The sequence below is a fragment of the Rattus norvegicus genome, chromosome 17 (assembly GCF_036323735.1).
Source record: "Rattus norvegicus strain BN/NHsdMcwi chromosome 17, GRCr8, whole genome shotgun sequence".
Classification (NCBI taxonomy): Eukaryota; Metazoa; Chordata; class Mammalia; order Rodentia; family Muridae; genus Rattus; species Rattus norvegicus.
In genome coordinates, this window is record NC_086035.1 from 69,855,980 (window position 1) to 69,881,337 (window position 25,358).

A 25,358-nucleotide genomic window follows, 5' to 3' on the forward strand; every position below is an offset into this window, starting at 1 on the left:
TGTCACTGTGACTGGACAGGGAAGCAAAATTGCTGAATGCAAAGAGGTCTGTTATTTCCGTAATCTGATCTACCATAAATCTTAGAATAAATGTCAAAAGTAGTTAAGAGATATTTAATGCAAATCAATACAAATTTTAGGTAGCTTTTAAATAGACATGTGGATGGATTCTTTTGTTCCATGGCTTCTGATAAGAGTACTTACTAAGATTTTTGTTATTTGGTTATGCGGTTTCAGTATACCTGATGTTTCTAAATAAATAGTATCACATGGGAAATGGACATAATTATATAACCTTCATCTATGACAATGACTGCATAAAATTTCTTTGTAAATATGCATATCCTTTTCTGTAAAGGACAAAGAAATAAAGTCCCCCAAGTCTATTAGTGCTTTCTCAAACAATTCAAATGGAAGCCAGACCCTTTTGATCTTACCTAGTTTACTGGGCCCCATTTCCCAAGTCAGCTTCTTCTGTGAAATCAGCACAGATTTTACAAAATGATTTTATGTGCTAAAAATGTCATAATATGTAATAATGAAAGATGTAATAATTGGTTGAAAGATAGGAAAGGGCAATAAGAAAATCACAGTTTTGTAAAATGAAGTTTCATATTACTGTATAAACATTAGGTCTTACACTAAAGAAAAGCTAAATTTAGTGACTCTATTACATAGTAGTGTTGATATGAGTAATTTCCTTTCCACTAAAGCAACCTAAAACCCAACTTCCTATCCTAGTGTATAATCTGCCCCACCAGCAGATTTTAGATCTCATTTCTACATGTCTTTGTTCCTCAAAAAGAAGAAGAAGCAAAAGAAGTAGAGGGAAGAGGAAGAGAAAAGAGAAAAGAAAGGAAAAAGAAATAAAAGGAAGGAAGAAAGAAAGGAAGGAAGAAGGAAAGAAAGAAGAAAAGAAAGAAAGAAGAAAGAAAGAAGAAAGACACCTTAAGGTACGTTTTTACTTTCAGAGGTAGAGAGGCCTCCTAACAATAATAATGAAAACAAACTGTGAAAACTAAGCAACCAAGTTCAGCCCAAAACATTTCACTTTCAGAAATGGAATAAGACAGAGGTTAAACTCAATGGGTACCTTAAAAGGAAAGGTTAGGGGGAATAAAGAGCTGTATTTAGCAAGGTAAAATGACTTGCATTGAATTGAGGACACACACACACACACACACACACACACACACATGCACACACATACATACACACACACACACAGACATGGTGGTTGTGACTTCTTTGTTTCAATTTCATGATGACACCTTGTATAATCTTTAATAATGTAACTCACTTTATAAATGAAAGATAAAAAGAAAACTATTATCATTGTTATAAGTTCTAGACTCTTTTTCAGTCTTAACATGATTTCTCTTGACATTGCAATTTAGTCCAAATATTTAAATACTTATAACATTTTCTAATTCATTCTTTTGTTCCAATGGATGATTTACGCATATGTGGACATGTCTTCAACTCTGGACCATTGTCATCCATCTCCTGGCCAGGGAAAGAGTAGGCTAGTATGGTTCACAAAGCACACCATAATAGCGGTTCTTATAAGATCCTTTCATTGCCAAAGAACATGAAGGAAGTGAGTATAAATTGGAAATATCAGATGGAGACGGCCACAGTTTGAGTTACCAGGTTGCAAGCAAAGAAAGAGCAATGTCCAGGGAGACAGCATTAGTGAGCTGAGGGTAGAATCCATCAGATAAGGAGAATCGTGCAGTTCAGAATAGTTCTTTACAATGAAGGAAGCAACTCTTAAATTAAGACTGAGAATTCTGGGTGATCCTTGGTCTACTAGAAAAGTGTTTTCGTTTTTGATTTTGTTTTTGGTGGGCTGTTGGGTGGGATAATTGGATGATGGGAAAATGTGGTTGGAGAAGACTGAACATAGAATACAGAGAGGAACAAGTCAAGGGCATAGGCTACAAGCAATTGCAAAAACGAAGGTTATGATGATAGCTGGTGTGAGAAGTAGGTCCACTCTTGAGCACGTTGGTATAAAGAGTATGTTTATTTTATAGTAGTAATGACTGGTTAAAGAGAAAATGGAACCTTCCTGGAACATTTGACCACGTGAGATGAAGCGAGGACTCCAAATCAGCAGACGGACCGAGCCAACCCAACAACAGAAGGACTTGATTAACAAAGGTAAACAAGAACCAATGGTGCATGGTTTGAGACAGTGATGGAGAGGCAAGGATGATGTGTGGAAGTTCTCATGTGCTTCTTCTAATTCCCTCAATGTAGCAGAGGACACTGACTAGGGATGAGAATAGGGGCAGAAAAGATGATGGAAATTTGTGTAGAGAAGGTGAATGGTGGATGTCTAAAGCAGTTTATAAAACTATAGATTTCAAACCCATATGGGGATCATGCACATCAGTGTGGAGCTTGCAAAAACATCATCATCAGTAAATGTTAATCATTGTTCACAACCAAAATTTAATTGGGAAAAAAACGATGTAAGCAATTTCAGCTCTTTCTTTGGTATCTACGTCTCCACTTTCATCTTGGTTCTGAACACACAAAATTGACACTTTGCACTGTGGCCATACTATGCATTGTGACTTGTCCTACCAGTATCATCTCAGCTCAGATTCAAGACTGCCATATGTCATGAATTGCAAAGTTTTTAAAAAATGTTTTTACTACATATGTATAGTTCTCCGCTATTAAAAACACCACATTTTGGTTAAGGGGAAAAAGTCTCTTGAATTTTTTTTTGCTTTAGACTGTTTTCCTTTTTAATTTTATTTTCTTGGATAGTTTATGTATTTACATTTCAAATGTTTTCCCCCTTCCCCCCTCCCCATGCTTCTATGAGGACGCTTCCACTCACACCCACCCATTCCCACCTAAACACCTTGGCAGTCCCCTACTTTGGGGAAACAAGCCTTCACAGGATCAAGAGCTTCTCCTCCTATTGATGTGAAACAATGCCATCCTCTGCTACATACCTGCCTAGGGCCTTGAGTTCCTCCATATGTACTCATTGGTTGGTGGTTTAGTCCTTGGGAGCTCTGGAGAAGTCTGGTTGGTTGATATTGTTGTTTTTCCTATGGGGTTGCAAGCTCCTTCAACTCCTTTAGTCTGTTCTCTAACACCTCCATTGGGGTCCCTGTACTCAGTCCGATGGTTAACTGCAAGCATCCTCATCTGTATCATTAAGTATCTGGCAGAGTCTCCCAGGAGACATCACTATCAGGCTCCTGTCAGCAAGAACTTCTTGGCATCAGCAATAGTGACTGGCTTTGATGACTACATATGGGATGGATTCCCAGGTGGGGCAATCTCTGGATGACCTTTTCTTTGGTTACTGCTTTACTCTTTGTCCCTGCATTTCCTCCCATGAATACTTTGTTCTCCATTCTAAGAAGGAAAGAAGCACCCACTTTTTAGTCTTCCTTCTTTTTGAGCATCATATGATCTGTTAATTTTTCTTAGGTATTCCAAGCTTTCAGCTAATATCCACTTATCAGTGAGTGCATACCTATCTTCTATCCTTCTTCAGCAGCTGAGTATTACATTATTATGACTTTATTAGGATGTGCAATTTTTTTTCCGGAGCTGGGGACCAAACCCAGGGCCTTGTGCTTGCTAGGCAAGCACTCTACCACTGAGCTAAAACCCCAACCCCAGGATGTGCAATTTTTAAAACTGCTTTTGGAGTTGCTGATTTAAGTTTCAGTTACACACATAAAATCATTCAATTAATTCTGGCTTGAGATTAAGTCAGAAATTCTAACCACTTCTGAAATGGCTTTAAACATAGATTTGTCATTTTGTTTTGGTAAGCAAAATGATGTATTCCACAATGGGTCTTGTAAAATCAAAATTTTTATCAGCTCAGAAAATGTTGAGGAGACCCTGCATCTTCATTATCAAATATTCATCTGAGGTTTGTGGTAACCAAAAAGGGGATATCATTTGAAATGTAAAGGAATAAAATGATTAATAAAAATTAATAAAATAAAAAAATATATATCATGCTTCAAAAAGTAAAATTTAATCTTTTCTTAAAGGTAAATAAGCACACTAAAGTCTCACTACTAAATTTAATTTTGTCTAAGGAGTTGCCATAAAATAAATTTCAATTTATTATTAACATGCCAATTATATAGAAAGATACACTTGTATGATATATATATATATATATATATATATATATATATATATATATGGAGAGAGGGGAGAGAGAGAGTGAGAGTGAGAGAGAGAGAGAGAGGCATTAGACATACAGATATACAGAGACACATACCTATTTCATATCTATTCAAACAAAGCAAGGTAGATTTCCAATAACAAATATCAAATTTTTGTCATATGTGACATCTACATTTAAGGAAAAATGGACATTAAAGTAAAAGTGGACAATTTGAAAAGAGTAAGGGGGCAAGAATGAGGATGTGCAGACAAGAGAGGGAAATGGGGTGAATATGGTAAACTATATCATGTGTAAGAATGGGATGTCAATATGAAATGCAAACACATTTGTATAGTTAATATGTGCTAATAATAAAGTGTAAAACATTAAATCAACACAGAGGAAATAAAATCCTAAAGGCAGAAAGGAATCCAATCAAATAATTTATCGTCTTTCTATGTTGTAAACCTAAAGCATCTATCCAATGATATAAACATTAGTGAAGGTTATCTAACAGTCCACAAAAACAAAACAAAACAAAGCAAAAATTGAACAGTTACCACAGTGCTCCAAGTCTTCTATGCCATAGTAGCTGCCATTTGAGCCTCTGTGCACCTCCTTTCTTCTCAGGTCAAGGCCATAAGTTTTCTCAAGGGCCATTGCTGGTGAAGAAACACAATGGTCTTCTATTTCAGAACACCCTGAAGATCTGAGAGGAGGAGAGCCGAAGAATCTCGTTAATTATTATGCAGAGTAAAGGGAATCTGGTTCTACAAATGTCCATATCACCTGGGGCCGTGAATCATGTCTCTCATTAACAAAGAAAGTAATTAAAGTCCTTTCCTCGTGTTCAGAAATGCAAATCAAGGAGTGTATTTTGAAAACAAACATTTTCCTTGGTTATAGTGTGAAGTAAAACTACTATGTCATCGTAAATGGTCCTGTCGTCTGCCACAATCATTAGAAAGCAAGGTCTTGGATGGTAGATACTGTGCTTTAATCAACATGAGTGTGAACTCCTGACTCAACCGCACATCACTTAATTAAATGAACTAAGTCTAGATGGGTTGCAGATGTAAATTTAATAGTAAAAGAACAGAACCTCTTAAGTACAATAGGATGGCATTGGCATGCCATCGCTTCAGGTAAAGCTTTTGTTTAAAAGGACTCAAAATATTGAGTATAGAAGAAAATTTCACAAACTGAATTCACTGAAATTAAACAATTTATAAAAAAACATACCCTATAATGGAGAAAAGAGAAAGAGAAATCCTTACAATGGGAAACCACAGATTATTTTGTACTGTACCAAAGAATGATACCCAAAATTATATAGAGAACCATCAGTACAGAAGACAGGCTATCCATAGAAGTACAGCCCAGAGGACAGAATAAGTGCTTCAGAAAAGAGTACACCAATAAACATATGAAACGCTTTCATCTCATGGTAAAAAATGTAACTGAAGTCATGGCATCATTCTACTATGCTCTAATTGAAATTGCTCAGTAATTTCAATGGTGAGACAGAAAGAACCATGTTCAACTCAGACTTTAAGCTTTGGTTGGTGGTGGACATTCCAGACAGTTTTGGTAGCAGTTTCTTCTAAAGAGGACTGAATTACAGAGGCTGCAGAGATGGTAGCATGGTTAAGAGCAAGTATTGTTCTTGCAAATGACGTTAGTTAGGTTTCCAGCAGTGGCTTCAAGGGCAGTAAAATAATCTGTAACTAGCACCAAGGAGTAGGACACACCCCATATCTGGGCTCTTCAAGCATCGCTGTTCATGTGCACATATTCCTACACACACACACACACACACACACACACACACACACACACACACACAGAGAGAGAGAGAGAGAGAGAGAGAGAGAGAGAGAGAGAGAGAGAGAGAGAGAGAGAATGCTAAAACATGAATTGAATAAAATGGAACAGGTGGACTCAATATTATTTCAGCCATCAGCCACATCAAGCTGGAGCTAATTATGTGCCACACAATAAGCAAAGTGCACGAGAAATGTCTCAGTAGTCCCTTCATGATGATGGCAAGGCATTCTGTAAACATTTCAGAAGTAAGCTGTACTTTAAAACATCACTGAAACTATCCACCTTTAATAGTAATTAAATTTCTAGAATTATTTTATACGTAAGAAATGGCTCATGAGCAAACAAAACACAACTGGTATGGGATGTCCTCTCCTAAATAATAGTTTATATATATATATATATATATATACATATATATATACATAGATAGATAGATAGATAGATAGATAGATAGATAGATAGATAGATAGATAGATAGGTAGGTAGGTAGGTAGATAGATAGATAGATAGATAGATAGATAGATAGATAGATAGATAGATAGATAGTCTTGTTTTTGTAGAATCAAAGTGAACATTTCAATCCTCACTAGATCTTTCTGACAGTTTTTACCTTGCCTGAGCAACATCTCTTAACAAGGTATGGTAAGACATGATCTCTCTCTTTCTGATTGTTATAAACACTGACACTAGAAGACCTTAGTGCTACAGCAAATGAGCCCTAATGTTGAAGGCTGACTATGAGCTATAATAGGGTCATGACTTTGTAGTGTTTACTAAGCACTGCACACCTAAGCCAGTAACTTGCTCAGAACTTAGAAATCTCAAGTAAGAGGAACATTGTATGAGCCGGCTCGTTTTTATTCATTGTATTTGATTAATATGGTGTGAAATATTATTAGATAATTTCAATGCAGGTGTATGGATTTAAGATACTAGAGATCCTTCGTGACATAAACCTTGACAAATGATGTGCAAGTTTAAGTTTTCACAAGCGATTAATGTGCTTTCCTGCAGTTAAAATTAATTATTGCACTCATAGTTACATGGCTGGATAATATATGCGCAGCATTAGCATACCACATTTGCACAAAATTATTAATACAATGTAATATTTTAAATATTTTTAATATATATCAAATACAATGAACAAAGACCAGATTAGAATTCTAGTTTTTTTAAACCTGTTTTTGAATCAATTTTACCTGATTCTTTTTATATTAGTTTAGCGTAGCTGAGATTTTATTTTTCTTTCAGTACCAGGGATCATAAAGATGGTGGTGTTCAAAGGCTACACCCCCTTTCTGAGTAAATTACATGCCCAGCACGTATGAAGCTTTTAATTTTGTTTCCATCATTGGGAAAACAAAGCTATTAACATAACTGTTGTCACAGGTGGGTAATAGGAGAGTCATAGCCTTACAGGAAAGGGGACAAGATATATGTTTATAAATTTTACTTTCAACTATTACTGTTATTTCTTCACAATATGTTTAGATATTCTTGCACTCTCTCATAAATTCTCAGAAATGAGTAGAGAGGAGGCTTTTATATACATAAGATTAGTAAAATAAAATTCTAAAATTGGAAGAGAGAAACTGAACCTGGAGACTGTCTCTTCAGTCAGCTTGACTCATGGTTCACTTGAACAACTTTGGACAGACAGATAATATTTATCTTGCTGTCCAGAATTCAATATTTCATAGCTTGTACACACTCGACATTCTTTTTGCCCATTTTTCTTCAAGAATATGAGATTGAAATAAAAGAAATCAGCATCAAATCACTTTTATTTACACAGCGCCTACTTGGTTATGGATATTGTTTTCACTAACTCATACTTACATGTCATTAAGATCTTTATTGTTCTGCATCTATTGCAACCAACAATAGATGCTTAATTTGTCCAAGGCCAGTGTTCACAAAGATCTAAGAATGAGAAAAGAAAATTTGAAGGGAACTTTCCCTGAGCAGAAAAGTTTGTGACCTACATGAAACGCAATTCTTTCATGTAAATAAGCCCCTACTTTCTTTTGACATGTGGCCAGGCGATTTTCTATTTGGTTACTTAATTTTGAACCAGATTTTAAGATTTTGGATGCATACCAAGTGTCTCCTATTGTTGGAATCCATACTTCAACTGGCTGCCATTCATGGCTGTCATCCTGTACCATTATTTAGAAATGAATTGAAAGTGAAGGAAGAGGGAATGCAATGGTCAGTGAGGTATTTGTAAAACCCTAGGGTAGAGAAACAAGAAGAAGGCAAATCAGAGGGTAACAAATTAGAAGTGATGTGGACTGACACTTTCACAGTTTCATTAACTTTTATTGCTCTAGAGCTTCAAGTTGGTTCTCATTTTTACAGCGTCGCGTCTACTAATAGGTCTGTTAAACACATCCCTTTATTATGTTATTAAATAATTTCCACGGTTAGCATTCCATTAGGCTTTTCTGTATAATCTCCGCCTTTCTCCTGAAATTCTTTCCACTGCACAAGACATCTTTACGAGTTCCTAACTTAAAATACGGACCTCAAACTCTGTTTAATGCTGCATCTACAGGAAGAAAAACACTTGCAGAGAAAGGCAGGGTACACACAGAAACGCGAGAAAGCAAGTGCATGGGGAAAAACAGTAGAGTGGTATTTATTTGAATATTCCTGGTCACTGTGCTGATAATAATTGACCCTAATAAAATGGATTACATCCTATTTTTAGATTGCAAGTTTATTTTTTTAAGCAGAGGATTAGAAGATATTTTATTCTGTCCTTCTCAATTACCGCTACCAAAAATAATAATTGAGTCAAAATATTATTTGGTGACAACAGATACTGGTCACTTACCACTCCAGTTAGTCCTTCAGTCAGTATAGGAGGTTGGGTTTACCTGATCAGTTAAAGTTATGGATGTGTCATCTCTCTCTCTCTCTCTCTCTCTCTCTCTCTCTCTCTCTCTCTCTCTCTCCTTTGTTGTTATTTTGTTTGTTGTCATTAGCTTTGATATTTGTTGATTTTTGTTTTCTCTTGAGACAGTGTCTCACTATGTAGCTCTGAGTGTTGCGGAACTGTATGCAAAACAGGCTGGCCTAGAATTCACACAGATCCATTTATCTCTTTCTTATGCTGGGATTAAGGTGTGCACCCCTGGGCCCAACTTGGCATGGGTGTACATTTTAATTGTTCTAGTTTCGGTTTCTTCTGAAGTGCCTTGGGCTTAGACTGAAAGCAGGGTGGGAAGATGTATTTCATGTCCCTGTGTATTTTGTCAAGCATTCTTGTTTATCTGAGCTGCAGTGAAACTCATCTCTAAGCTCTGGTTACACTGGATACACTGCTCTTGTTCCCATGGGTTTGTTGAGTTGGCAGAGAAATTGGGAACTCTCCATGGTCCTGCTCTAGTCTCAGATTCAGAGGAGGTTTCTGAATCGTTCTGTCCATTGTTTCTGTGGTGTTCTGCATAACCTTGCATCGTTGGAAAGTGCTATATGAGGTAGAAGTTCCCGCTCTCGTGACAGAAATAGGAGAAACTGAGTAGACCATGGCATGTTTTCAATGACTCTATGAATGTTAGATAATTTTAATTTTTTTGGATGAAATTCGTTTATGAGGAATTTATATCATTCCTTTCTCCATTTTCTCCCTCCGTCTTTTCCATACCTACCTTCACAAATCCTCAAATTCATAGCCTCTTGTTTTTAATTATCTTGTTGCAAAGGTATAAATTCATAAATACAGACTGCTGAGGTCCTTTCCTATTGATAATTTGTATGTGTCTAGATCTGGCTCTTTGGGATTGGCTTACCTAGCACAGGATTCATTCTCGGAGAAGACAGACTCTTTGTACTTTGGCAGCCGTTATCGCTAATCACCCCTCTTCATTGGTGAGTTCTTGGTACATTTCCTTCATTCACTTTGGTGTGTCAATTGTGATTGCCATTGTTCAGATCTTATCTATATTAATATTTCATTTTCCACGTCATATATTGATGACATTATCAAATATCAGAAATGCTGGTCCTCTCTGTCTACCACTTGATGAAGTGTCTTAAAGATGCAAATCCATATAGCACAAAATTCCTATGTGTCTTTGGCTCTGGTGAATTCCATTCTTACAGGCCAATCAGTGTTCAAAAATGAAAGAATGTCTGGGATATTTCAGGTCTTCGTAGCCACTGATGCTCCATCTGGCCTCTTTCTACTCTATGCTTCATTCATTGTTTTGCCTCTTGTTTGCTCATCAATCTTTAAGATTTCACACCATTTGGTTGCTGTGCTATCCCAACTTTAAAATTAGTTCAGGAAAAGTAAAATAATGTTTATTTATTTGTGAGAGTAGCTTTTTCACACCTTTCTATATCTTGGGTGGAAGTGGAAGCCATTATAAACAGCATTTCAGCCTGAATTTTTTTATTTCAAAAATGCAAACTTGAACTGGCCACTCAAACCTGCACTGAATCTTTCATCATATAGTAATGTACTCTTCATTATATTTTTAACATTTTTTTCACTTGCACACAGTCTTACACAAATCTATAAATGTGATTTAAAATGCACTGATTTTTTGAAAAATAAATATTATGATTTACATTTCAATTGTTAATTTATAAGAGCATGCAATTTCTGTATGTAGGTTAGCCACAGTCATTATTTTTTCCTGCCCAGTGAGTATGTAATGAGTCCATTGCCACTGTAATCTGTATCTCTTTTGTAAGCTTGAACATTTTGTTATACACCCTGCAATAGTTTAGCTTTACACTGCTACAAATTGCTTCTTTTTATTTTGCCCATCTCTCCATTCAATGTCTGTTCTACTCAGGTGAATCTGACAAATCTTTACTTGACTTTTTTTTTCTGTTAGAGTCTCCTTCCGAAAGTAGTTGCCTGTCTATTTGCCTGTGTTACATTTTGTCACAGAGTAATTTTCATTTTATATAATGTAGATAATGTGAATATATTCTTTGTAATTTCTAAGATTTCGATCTTTCTTAAGTCGGATTCTCTAATTCTTTATTTCCTTTTTATTGGATTTTTTATTTACATTTCAAATGTTATCCCCTTTTCCGGTTTCCTCTCCGGAAACCCCCTATCCCATCCCCTCCTACTTCTGTGAAGGTGCTCTCCCAACCCACTCACTCACCTACTCCTGCCTTCCTGCCCTGGCATTCCCCTACACTGGGACATCGAGCCTTCACAGGACCAAGGGCCTCTCCTCCCACTGATATGCAATATGGCCATCCTCTGCTACATATGCGGCTGGAGTACATGGGTCACTCTATGTGTACTCTTTGGTTGTTGGTTTAGTCTCTGGGAGCTCTGGGGTGTCTGGTTGGTTGATATCGTTGTTCTTCCTGTGGGGTTGCAAACCCCTTCAGCTCCTTCAGTCTTGTCTCTAACTCTGCCATTGGGAACCCCGTGCTCAGTCTAATGATTGGCTGTGAGCATCTGCCTCTATTTGTCAGGGTTTGGTCTAATTCTTATTATAGTGGTGGTTGCCTACATTTCTAAATAGCATGAAGACAGCTCTAGTGGTGATGGTGATTTTGCAGAAACACATATAATTAGAGTAACTTACAAATGGTGTAGACACTGCATATCTCCTGCTTATCCAGCATTCATATGGATTCCATAGCACTTTACTTAGGTATATGGAATAGAAGCAGCAATTTCCCTGGAACTCAGGGGATGTCTAACCTCAATATAGCAAAGTAGCTTCTGGTCCTTATAGGGCGTAGAGATGTATCTCTACAGTCCTTCTGTGTTTGTATTTTCATTAGATTCTCTTCTAACATGATACTAACATCTAATTGTACATCTAAGTGTTTAACCATGTGGTATTTATGATTATGTGGTTATAGTGTTCATGTTACATCTTTCTAAACATGTGTCTACTTTTCCCTGTTCTATTCATTTAAGAGTTCTTTTCTTCCTTAATAAAAATACTGTCTTTCTCATATGTCCAACATATCTTCATTTTTTCAAGTATGAGGAATTGCCTGTGAATATGTTAGGTTGAGCACTCTACCGCTGATAGACATCCACAGGACCTCTCCCTCCTTATGTATTTTGATTCACAGGCTTTACATGTCCCAGGCTGACTCGAAATCACTATGTAATTAAAACAGACTTTAGGCTTGTGAATTTTCTGCTGCAGCTGTGGCGATCGGCATACATGAACCTCTCCATGCCAAAAATACTTTAATTCCTATGGATTCATATTTCCTCTGATGTATGGTAAGTCAAATCACTCATTTCCTAGTCATAATATTGAGAAGATTTTACTTATTATAAATCAGATTTTTTGGCTATTTGAATACATAAATTTAATAGTCAGATGATTTGTGTGAAATTTTATATAATTATGCACATTAAAATTATATGTGTTGTATTCAAAACATCCTTCTAAACTGTTATGACTTTCTATTGTTTGATATGTTATATTCTTTAACAAAACAGTGTTTTGCTCTGTATATAGTTTCCTTCTTATGAAATCTATACCTAAATGTCTCATACTATTCTTACTGTTATTCCACACTTTATTCTCTCATTATTAAGAGCAAAACCAATATTTCATGCATTTAACTTCTATATATTCACCTTGATCAATTTTTATGTTAATTTCAGTTGTTTATATCCTCCTGAGCTTTCTAGTTAAAAACTTATGTCCTGAAAAGGAGATATTTTTGTCTCCTAAAAACTTCGTTCAATTTATTTAATTATGTATCTCATTACAAAGGCTTGATTGTTGGAGGCATTATTAAATTAAGACATAAAAGTACAAATACATATCTAGTTTCTGATTTCAATTAAAACAGAGTTTTCACTTTAGCATGTAGAATAATAAGTCAGCAAAGCAATCTAGCAATCTAATTTTTTAAAAAAGAAAACTGTAAAGAAGAATGTCTAATGGGAGTTTTATTAAACAGCTCTCTTAATAAACTTTTATATCAGTTTGACTTTTAGGCTTACATAATGGATTTTACATGGCCAAATAGTGATTAATCTTTCTTCTACTCCATGCCCACATCTGTTACACTGAAGATGGAGAAAAAAAGGAACAAATCTTAGCTAGACTTTGAAATCTTCCCACCAATTATATTTTATTTCAACAGTCCTTTCCCTATTCCACTCTATCTTAAATGTATGTTTATATTTAATACATACATATGCATTTCTATATTTAACATGTAAACATCTTATATTTTAACATACACAATACATGTATATACATCTACATAAATATATGTACATACATGTATATTACACATACACATACATACATATGCATAAACACATTCACACATACTCGTACACATGCATACACAGATACACACATTCTCACATACACACATACATACACACACTCATATGTATATATATACATACACTTACACAAACACATACACATATCACACAAGCATGTACATACACAGGTACATATAAACCTGTACACACAAACACATTCACACATACATAGACAGACACATATACATGCACATGTGCACACACATAAAACACACACATATACACAGAAATATATACACATACACACATATGCACATGCATACACACACAAACACACATGCATACAAAAATATGCACACATACCCATACAAACATACACATAGATACATATAAACATATACACAAAAAACACATACACATGTTCACACACACACAACATTTCCTAACACTTTGACTGTCACGATTTTTATCCAAGGCATCTGAACCCCTATGTTAGGTATACAGAACACCTCCTTCAGTTTCTGCACTTCAGTGTCACGACACTTGTCAGAGCCGCACACTGGGACAGAAGTTAAATAACTCCAGGTCTTTGTTGAAAGTGCTGCAGCTGCTCCTTCATGGGCGAGTCAGTTTCACTCAATACCCTGGATGACCTCAGCACTATTTTCTTCCTGACAACATATTGCCCTGTCTTCCGGCCTTGCTTTGCAGCAGGTACACTGCTATCCACAGTGTCTCATGGCATTCTTCACTGACTTTTCCTCTGCCTGGAATGGCCTCTTGTGATATCCATTCTATTCACTAATCTCCAATAGCGCTTTCTGGTCTATGGCAGTCTGCTCGATCACTAGTGGAGCACCATCTCTGATAAAAGGTATGCGCAATGCAAAGTGACTAACTCCGTCTTAACATCTGCCTGCGTGTCTCTGCTCAGTCTTCTTTCTTTCATGTACCATCATCTGATATAGCAAGTGTGTGTGTTCACTACTTTTACTTTGATATTCATCATGCTAAAGAGAAAGCTTCATGAGGGCATGGTAGGGTGCCTTTATCTTTATTTCATTTCTGTTATTTTGACACAGAAGCATCCATTGACCATGTTACTTACATGACAACAACAAAACACATAAAAGGAACATAGTCTTAACGTAATTCCTCCCATTTTAATACAATTTCATCTTTGTTCATAAACAACATCTTTTTATCATCATCTTTTATTGTTCCATTTTCCCTATTTTGAAAGTTATATTGCCTTTGTAAAATGAACTGTGGAAGGCTTTTATCTTTTTTCCCCCTAAGGCCTGAAATAATTTAACTTTGAACAGCTCTCTTTCTTAAAGGTTATATAAAATGCATGTTACATAAACCTCAGCTGGATGGCCATCTGTTCTCACTGCCTTTTTCAATGATAGATCTTTAAGCATCTTTTTCTAAACTCTTTTATGGTAACTGGTGTATTTAAGTTTCCCCTTTCTTCTTGGGTGAATTTTGGCAATACATATTTTGCTGGGAAATAATCCATTTCCTCTAAACTTTCAAATGTCTTGTCAGAAAGTTTTGTATGTATTTTTATGACTGCCTCAATCACTTCAAAATTTATGCTTATTTCTCATTCTTATCTCTGAATTATGTTTTAAAAATCATTTCTTTTTTCTGAAATGAGCTAACATATATCATTAGTACTCTACTGTTAAACTTAATTGTATTAAGATGACTACCATTAAAGTACAAAGTAGGTGTGTGATTGAAGAAATCAGAACACATGCAGTATGTTGGTGCATTTATAAAATTCTGTGCCTGCAGAGGAAAACAATATGATTGTGCTTGAAAATAGAACTAACATATGATCCTGAAATTCCAGTTCTGAGAGATCCAGAAATTCGATTCTGGGAGTATACAGACTTTAGGAGATATCTTTATAGCTGTGTTGATAGTATAGTTATTCATAACAATTAAAACATGGAGGAAACCCAAATACATACACAGCAATGAACAAAGAAGCACACAGAGAATGGAACATTCTTTAGTTAGATTGAAGAAATTCTGATGTTTGGTGCAATACGTATTTACTTTGAGAACATTGTGTTGAGTAAAACAAGCCAGTAATAAAACAACAAATACTATTTTATTCCCTTATGAGATACGTATGAGATACTTTCAGTAGTCATAGACATAGACAGTAGGATGGAGGCTACCAAGAACTATAATTAAATAAGGGGATGAAGGGATGGACGTCTGAGGATACAGAGATTCAGTGTTAAAAAATTGAAAAGTTATAGAGACAGATGCTGATGATCTTGTAGCAGAGTGCCAATATGACTAATATCACGGAGCCTTATACTTTGCAGTGGCTTGATTGCTGAATTTATTCTGGGTTTATCTGATAATAAAGCATTCCTAAGTAGACCAAACTGATACAAAATTGTGTTTGCCTTTAAAGACACTGAAGTTTTGCTGTGTATCAATTTTAGCTGTGTTTATCAGTTTATTTTCATTGTTTTCTTTTTATTGGAATTATTTTCTGTCTTCTTAAAATGATCACAGCCTCCTTAACTGTCATATTTCCTTTATTAGTGGGGAATTTTATAGAGACTATCTCTACCTTCTTCCATTGATTTAGCTAAAACAAGAGTCTTTATTGCCTTTCAAATTGCAATCTCTTTGTTCCATTGTGATTCTCTCTGATTCGAGTTGTCTATTTATGAAGATACTCTGGATTATGAGGGGTTATGCTCTTTTGCTCTTTTATGGTTATTTTGATGTTATTAGTTTATGTTCAAAGAAAGTTCAATAATATTTTAACTCAAAAATGTTTTGGTTATTCTTTTCATATTACATATAATAGGATTTTGATGAACAGTGTGATAATTATAGGAAGTGCGATCCTATCAATTAACTTTTCTAGTCTTCTTTGTGTGTAGTTTTGACTAAAACCCACTTGGCTAATTATCAATCGATAATATTATTAACAATCCTAAAACCACATGTTACATGTCTATCTCTGTCCTTCGTTTTTAATTTAATTTTTCACTTATTTATTTATGTCCTTCTCACTGCCCCTGTCCTGCTCACCTCATCCCACAATCCTTCCCACATCCCTCCTCCCCTTCTCCCAGGCATTCCCCCATCCTGGCATTTCAAGTTTCTGTAAGAATAAACACTTTCTCTACCCATGAGGCCAGATAAGCCAACTCAGCTAGAAGATCATATCTCATTTACAGGCCACAACGTTAGGGCTAGCTCCTCTGGCAGGTATTTGGGTCCCACAGGAAGACCAAACTGAACATCTGCTACGTATGAGTGGGAGAGGTCTAGGTCCATCCCATGTATGTTCTTTGGTTGGTGGTTCAGATACTGACAGCCCCAAGGGTCCAAGTTAGTTGACTGTATTGGTTTTCCTGAGAATTTCTACCTTCTCAGGGCTGAAATTCTTCCTTCTATTCTTCTATAAGAGTCTCAAGTTCTAGTCACTGTTTGGCTTTGAGTGTCTGCATCTGTCTGAGTCAGCTGCTGCGTGGAGCATCTCAGAGGACAACATGCTCCTGCCTGCAAGCATAAAAGAGTATGATTAATAGTGTCAGGGATTGGTGTTTGACTATGGGATGGGTCTTAATTTGTGCCAAGTATTGGTGAACATTCCCTCAGTCTCTGTTCCATACCCCCTGTCTGCATTCCTTTTAAACAGAATATATTTGGGCTGAAAGTTTTGTGGGTAGGCTGATCTTCTATCACTCCACTGGGTTTTGTGCCTGGCTATAGGAGGTGGCCTTTGTAGGTTCCATATCCCCAATGTTGTGCATCACACTAAGGTCATTCCTATTGATTCTTGTGAGTCTCCTTTATCCCAGGATTCTCTCTTGTCCTGGAGATGCTCCCCACATATCTCCTCACCCCTCTCAGTTGCAGATTTGCATTCATTTTCACACCCATCTCTTATGTCCTTTCACACACCTGATGCTGACCTGCCCATTCTCCTCCTCATCCCCCTCCTTCTCAGTTCTTTCACTCCATATGCTTCTTATGACTATTTTATTCCCCTCTTTCAAGTGAGAATCAAGCATCCTTGCTTGTGCCTTCCTTCTTGTTTCTCTTCTTTGGGTCTGTGGACTATAACATGGTACTGGTATTTTATGGGAAATAGACACTTATAAGTGTGTGCATACCATGCATGTCCTTTTGGGACTGGGTTACTTTACTCAGAATGATACTTTCAAGTTCCATCTATTTTCCAGCAATATAAATGATGTCTTTGTGAATAGAATTCCACTGGGCAGATGTGCCACATTTTCTTTATCCATTATTCAGTTAGGGGACATATAGGTTGTTTCTGGTTTCCAGCTATTATGAATAAAGCTGCTATGCACATAGTTGAACAAGTGTCTTTGTGGGTTGTTGAAGAACATTGGGTATATGCCCTGGAGTATCATAGCTGGGTATTGAGGTAGGACTACTCCCACTTTTCTGAGAAACTGACAAAATAATTTCCAAAGTGGTGGTACATGTTTGCACTTCTGGCAGAAATGAAGAAGTGTTCCCCTTGGGCCACATCCTCACCAGTATGTGCCATCTCTTGAGATTTTGAACTTAGTTATTCTGATGATTGAAAGATGAAACCTTAGAGTTGCTTTGATTTGCATTTCCTGATGACTAAGGATTTTGACTATTTTTCTCTTATAAACATTGATGCAAAAATACAAATACTCAGTAACCTTCCTGCAAACTGAATTCAGGAACACACCAAGATCAAGTAGGCTTCATCTGAGGGATATAAGGATGGTTCAATATATGAAAATCCATCAATGTAATCCAGCTTATAAACAAACTGAAAGAAAAAAGTCTCATGATTATCTCATTTTGGTGCTAAAAATCCTTTGATAAAATCCAACACCCCTTCCTGTTAAAGATATTAAAGAAATCAGAAATACTGGACACACACCTAAAGATAATCAAAGCAATATACAGCAAGCCAGTAGCCAAAATCAAACTAATCGGAAAGAAACTAAAATAAGGACAAGACAAGGTTGTCTACTCTCTCCCTATCTGTTCAATATAGTACTTAAAGGTCCAGCCAGACTAATAACACAACTAATGGAGATAAAAGGGAAAAATTGGAAAGAAAGAAGTCAAAGTATCGTTATTTGCAGATGATAGGATAGTATACATAAACTATTGGGGGCAATATTCCTACAGCTGAAAAACACCTTCAACAAAGTAGCTGGATACAAAATTAACCTAAAGAAATTAGTATCCCTCCTTTATACAAATGATAAACAGGCCGAGACAGAAATTAAGGAAACAACATCCTTTATAATAGCCATGAATATTACAAAATATCTAGGTATAACTTTAACCAGGCAAGATTTGTCTGACAAAAACTTCATATTCCTGAAGAAAGAAATTGAAGAAGCTACCTTAATATGGAAAGATTCTCCATGCTCATGGATAGGCAGGAATAGTGAAAATGGCCATCTTACCAAAAGCAATGTATAGATTCAATACAATCCCCATCAAAATTTCAACACAATTTTGGTAGACCCAAAACAAGCAATTCTCAACTTCATATGGAAAAACAAAAAATCTGGGATAGCCAAATCAATCCTGAAGAATAACAGAACTTTGGGAAGAATCACCATCCCTGACCTCAAGCTGTACTATAGAGCAATATTGATTAAAAAAAAAAAACAAAAAACAAACCAAACCAAAACAGCAACAAAAATACTCAACAAAACAACCACCCCAACAAACAAAGAAAAATATCCAGTATGGTACTAGTTGAGAATCAGACAGGTTGATCAATGGAATAAAATTGAACAGCCAGAAATATATCCATATACCTATGGGCACCTGAATTTTGATAAAGAATTCTAAACAAGAAAGCATTTCCGTAAATGGTGCTGCTCTAATTTGATGTCTATATGTAGAAGAATGTAAATAGATCTCTCTGTACACAGTTTAAGTCAAAGTAGATCAAGGACTTCAACATAACACCAGATATACTACATCTTACAGAAGAGAAAATGGAAAATAACCTTGAATGCAATGGTGGAGGAGATAATTTCCTGAACAGAACACCAGTGGCTTATTCTGTAAGATAAGCAGTTGTTAAATGGAATCTCAAGAAACTGTAAATCTTCTATAAGGTAAAGGTCACTATCTATATGCCAAAAAGGCAGCCTACAGATTGGAAAAGCATCTACCACTGTTCTTTTGTGACCAAGAGAAGTAATTGATTTTGAAAACATTCCACATGAATGTGAATGAAAATATTTCAGCTAAAGAAATTGAACTGATGTCAGATATGCAGGGTTTTTAAAAATTATTATTATTAGTAGTAGTAGTTGTATGTATGTATGAATGAATGTATGTATGTATGTATGTATACCTTTATTTACTTCAATATTTAAGGGTTTGTGGAATATTAGTGTTACCTTTTAAACTAGGCCACTTTTCAAGTAATCAAATTAAAATACTCCATTGTTTTAATCAGATAGATCCCTGGGAGAAAAACACCAGAAACAATGTAATTTTTTAATATTTCAAAACTTTTAATTATGGACATTTAGTTCAGTGATGAGATTGAGCATGCTAGAGAAAACAGAGTTGTTCATCATGATAGTATGAAAGATAGAAAGAGAAGGGGATGGAGGGAAGAGTGGTGGTGGAAGAAGAAGAGAGAAGAGGAGGTGGAAAAGGAACTGAGAAAGTAAAAATGAGGATGGAGGGATGACAAGAGGTAGGTAGATATAGAAAAGTAAGAGAGACCAAGATGGCGACAGCTAGAAGAACCAGGGAGATATATTCTTCATCCCTTCAGAAGCACATACTAATGAAATGCTTCCTCCAATTAGATCCCACCTCCTTCTAGCCCACTTCTTATATCCTCATCTACCAGAACTATCATAATCCAGTGACTTCTACACAGTGCCACTAGTTGATGACCAAAGCTTTAGCACCTAAGTTGTTACGAACCATTTAGGTTCAAAGTTTACTGCACACTAAATTTATAAAACTGGATTTCATTTTCGATTCATTTATTTGTATCTTCATAGTTTGGCACACACAACAATAGAACCTTAGTGGGTTTTTTCATTGATGAATATGAAGTGTCCTTCCTTATCTTTTTTTTATTTTTTGATAACTTTTGGTCGAAAGTTGATTTTATTCGATATTACAATGGCTACTCCAGCTTGTTTCTTGGGACCATTTGCTTGAAAGATTTTACTCTGACGTAGTGGCTGTTTCATCACTGAGGTGTGTTTCCTGTATGCAGCAAAATGTCAGGACCTAGTCTGTCTTTTTCTTGGGGAATTGAGTCCATTGATGTTAAGAGATATTAAGGATATTAGTGATTGTTGTTTTCTGTTATTTTGTTGTTAGAGGTGGGATTATCTTTGTGTGGCTCTCTTCTTTTGGTTTTGTTGCAAGATTACTTTCTTGCTTTTTCTAGGGTGTAGTTTCCCTCCTTGTGTTGTAGTTTTCCATCTATTATCCTTCTTAGGGCTGGATTTGTGGAAAGATATTGTGTAAATTTGGTTTTGTCATGGAATATCTTGGTTTTTCCATCTATGTTAATTGAGAGTTTTGCTGGGTATAGTAGCCTGGGCTGGCATTTGTGTTCTCTTAAGGTCTGTATGACATCTGACCAGGATCTTCTGGCTTTCATAGTCTCTGTTGAGAAATCTGGTGTAATTCTGATAGGTCTGCCTTTATATGTTACTTGACTTTTTTCCCTTACTGCTTTTAATATTCTTTGTTTTGCATATTTGGTTTTTTTTTACTATTACATGACAGGAGGAATTACTTTTCTGGCCCAATCTATTTGGAGTTCTGTAGGATTTTTATATGTTTATGGGTATCTCTTTATTTAGGTTATGGAAGTGTTTTCTTCTATAATTTTGTTGAAGGTATTTACTAGCCCTTTAAGTTGGGAATCTTCTCTCTCTCTTCTATACCGATTATCCTTAGGTTTGAACATCCATTGTGTCCTGGATTTCCTGGATGTTTTGGGTTAGGAGCTCCTTGTGTTTTGCATTTTTTGACAGTTGTGTTTTCTATGGTATCTTCTGCCCCTTAGATTCTCTCTTCTATCTCTTGTATTCTGTTGGTAATGCTTGCGTCTACGGCTCCTGATCTCTGTTCTACGTTTTCTATCTCCAGGATTGTCTCCCTTTGTGATTTCTTTATTGTTTCTATTTCCATTTTTAGTCCTGGATTGTTTTGTTCAATTCCTTCACCTGTTTGGTCGATTTTTGTGTTTCCTTTTTAAAGGCTTCTACCTGTTTACCTGTGTTGTCCTGTATTTCTTTAAGGGAGTTATTTATGTATTTCTTACAGTCCTCTAACATCTTTGTGAGTTTTGATTTTAAAACAAAATCTTGCTTTCCAAGTGGTATCCAGCACTGGCTGTGGTGGGAGAACTGGGTTCTGATGATGCCAAGTCACCTTGGTTTCTATTTTCGGTTCTTGCCCTTGCCTCTTGCCTCTGCTTATCTCTGGGGTTAGTTGGTCTTGCTGCCTCTGACAGTGGCTTTACCTTCTTGTAAGCCTGTATGACAGCAGTACTGGGAGATCAGGTCTCTCCCCAGGGGATCTGGGTATAGAGAACTGTAGCACAGGGCCAGCTCAGGGCTCAGGCAGAAACCAGAAAGATCATGCCCCAGAATGTTCCTCAGTTCCTGTGTCCTAAGGACTCTGGATGGGTTCTTGTTGGGCCAGGAATACGAGCAGAAATGGTGGTCTTACCAGTGTCAGCACTTCTTAGAAACCAGCTCTCTTCCAGTGGGATATGGGTACAGAGATCTGTGCCACAGGGCCAGCTCAGGGCATAGAGAGTAGCCCAGAGCATGTTTTTCATTTTAATGTTGGTCTTTACTTGTCTTTCCTTTGTATTTATAAAATCCTTATCATCCATCCTGAACTCTTTATTTGGATGTATTTATTGTTTTGATTTGTTTGTTTGTTTTTAGTACATTTTAGGAACTGATATCACTATTTTCTGAGTGATTTGAACTGCTAACACAGTCTTTGACTTCAAAAGGTGTTCAACTAGTCTCACACACTAGCCAAGAAAATTATTGTCGTTTCTAAAGGACATCTTTAACCCTATGGACCTGGGTTGTTAGTATGTCTTATGTGATTTCTCCAGCAGCATCTATGTTTCAGAATATAATTTCTTCTCTCAATGAGCTGTATTTAGAGACTTTTTAGAAGTACACTTTTCCTTTCCTTTTTGATATTTATCTTTCTCTTGCCATTACTTTCCCCCTCATGTTTACTCTATCATCACTGCCTATACAATTCTGCCCTGAGTTTTGGGTTGTTCTTATACTGGGAAAGAAAGAATACCTACAGGGAAGATGATTCCCTCTAAGCCAAACAGAGCCAGTGTCACCTTTTTTGAATAAGGAAGAATTAATTCCTTCTTAATGCTCATCTCTCAGGCTACAGAATCTCTAGTTTTGTTTTGTTCACTGCCTGTTCCTTAGATCTGGTGTTTCTAGTGTCTGACATACAAGATGCCCTGAAAAACAGAGGAAGGCAAAAGGATTTATTCTTTTATGGCCAATGGTAGAGAATTAGGAGGTCTCCATTTCATCTTCCAATGAAGTGTTCTTCCCTGTCTTTGACTTTCAAGAGCAGGTAAAACTGTCCATATCACTTGCCCCTTTGCCTTTAAAGCAAAGAGATTAGGCTTGATCATATAAATCCAATATTGCTTTAGGCAGTCTTCTTAGCTTCTTCCTTGAACTCTCTGACTTATATTCCAGAAAACTAGGATTTACAGGCTTGATGCTGTACAGAGTAACCTTGTCTAGTTTCTCTGCAAGTATTATAGATTATAAATCATTAGCATGCTTGATTCAGTGGCTAAGACACTATTGGCATTTAAACAACAACAAAAGAGGAATTTGATGATGGTATGTTAGAGTGGAGAGTTAAGGAGGTATATATAGGTAGCATCTCCTCAGAATCCTCTACACAGATTCTCCCCTATTTCCAGAAAGACGTTTAAAATTGCCTCTCTTTCCTCCTCAATAGAAATAGGTTTTTAATGGTTTCATAAAATTCATGGATTCAAAATACTACTGCAAGGTAATCACTAAATGTCTTAGTATCTAAAAATAATCTCAATTTAACATTTTCTAATATATGCCACAAAGCATCAATTATTATATTTAGATAGAAATATATTTAGATGGTGTTCTTTTTCTGAATAAAATTTCAAACAAAGGACTTTAATCATTACTCCTTTAGATATTCTTATTGTGTATGTAGAGTCCCTCTGCTGATGTGCAGTTCAACACAAGTTGTTTATCTTCATTGCTGACACAACCTTCCCAACTCATATGACAACTATTGGTTACCTTTGGGCACAATAAATATTTGATTGTGTACGCATTTGCTCTTTAGGATTATTTCTATGTATTCTGGGTTAATGAATTTGTACAAGTTGCATAGAACTCTCAGAGCAGCCAGTTGATGAAATTGTATTTGGAAAACTATTCAGAGTACTAAAAATGATAAACATAACACAGTTTCTGCATAAACATTGAACAAAATACTAAGTTCATTCAATCTAGCCTTTGATCTGTACTTTGATTTCTTAGTTCTAGAAACCGACAGAAAGAAAATCCTTTTCCCACTCAACCAGGCACAGCCTCTGACATTTCACTTCAACCATTGGCTCACTACAGAAGGAAGATTAATTTGCTCTAACTCAGGAAGAGGATAATTAATTGAAACTCCCTTCATTTACTTTCCCTCAGTTAAGAGCTTTTCAAGAAACATTTACTTATTGTGAAAGTGAAAATGTAAAAAAACTATTATTGGGATTTAATATTACCATGTGGTTCAATAAGTACACAGTCTAGTCTTATTATCCTCAGCATCTGTCATGCAGATATGTGTTACCACATCTATCTCGATATACACAGTTTAGAATAAAGTAGGTTCACCATTTGACTCAAGTTGTTTCTTAATAACTTTGGTTTTGCTCATGTTGAATTTTATTTATCTACAAAATTTATAATTTATGAAATACTCATGCTACAACTTGAACTTTGCGCCTTGAAACTTGATGGTTTTGACATCAGATTTACAAATGGATTTCCTGACTCCCCTTCTAGCCTGCACCTTTTGCCTGGGCAGATCATCAGCATGTCTGCCCCTCTAAAGACCCCACAGTCTGAAGGCTCCCAGGAGATCCTCTGTACCCATAGCAACCTGGCAATAGGTAAGAGACACTCCTAATTACTGTAGCAGCTGGGACTCCCCAATGAGCTCAGTGAACTCAGATCCCATCCTCTTCACTTGAATTCTACCTCCCTTCCCACCAGGGTACATCATCAGTGTGATCCTCTGAAGACCCTACAGTTTGAAGGTCTACCAGAAGATCTGCTGCAGGCAGATACTTTGGAACCACAAGAACCCAGTTCTCTCATCACAGCAAACTCTGGATACCCCAACACACCTGAAAATCAGAATGCTGACCTAAAATCCAATTTCACAAAGATAATAGCATCCTTTAAGGAGGATCTAAATAACTCACCGAAAGAAGCATAGGGAAACACAGGTAAGCATGTTGAAGCCCTTAAAGATGAAACAAATAAATTCTTTTAAAAATACAGGAAAACACAACCAAACAGGTAAGGGAATTGAATAAAGAGGTACAAGACTTTAAAGAATGGAACTAGAAACAATAAAGAAATAAAAAGTGGAGGTAACCCTGGAAATGAAAAAGCTAAGAAAGTGATTAGGAGCTACAGATGCAAGCATCAACAACAGAACACAAGATAGAAAAGAAAGAATATCAGGCATAGAAAATAACTTAGAGGATATTGACATAATGGTAAAGGAAATACAAAACATAAAAAGCTCCTAACCCAAAACATTCAGGAAATCTAGGATACAATGAAATGAGCAAGAGTAAGAATAATAGGAATAGAAGAAAGTGAGGATTCCCAGATTAAAGGACTAGAAAACATCTTCAACAAAGTCATAGAAGAAAATCCCCTAACCTAAAGAAAGAAATGCCCATAAATGTACATAAAGCCTATGAAATACCAAATAGATTGAACCAGAAAAGAAAATACTCCCATTACATAGTAATCAAAACACTAAATCAACAGA

At 36.2% G+C, this 25,358-nt stretch overlaps 1 long non-coding RNA gene across 1 annotated transcript; it reads left to right on the top strand.

Moving 5' to 3' along the window:
* Positions 1–810: 810 nt before the first annotated feature.
* Positions 811–24,863, top strand: LOC120097925 (uncharacterized). Its single transcript, XR_005495849.2, has 4 exons — positions 811–953; positions 2,040–2,166; positions 24,356–24,462; positions 24,566–24,863. It is a non-coding gene; the product is annotated as an uncharacterized LOC120097925 (long non-coding RNA).
* Positions 24,864–25,358: the final 495 nt, after the last annotated feature.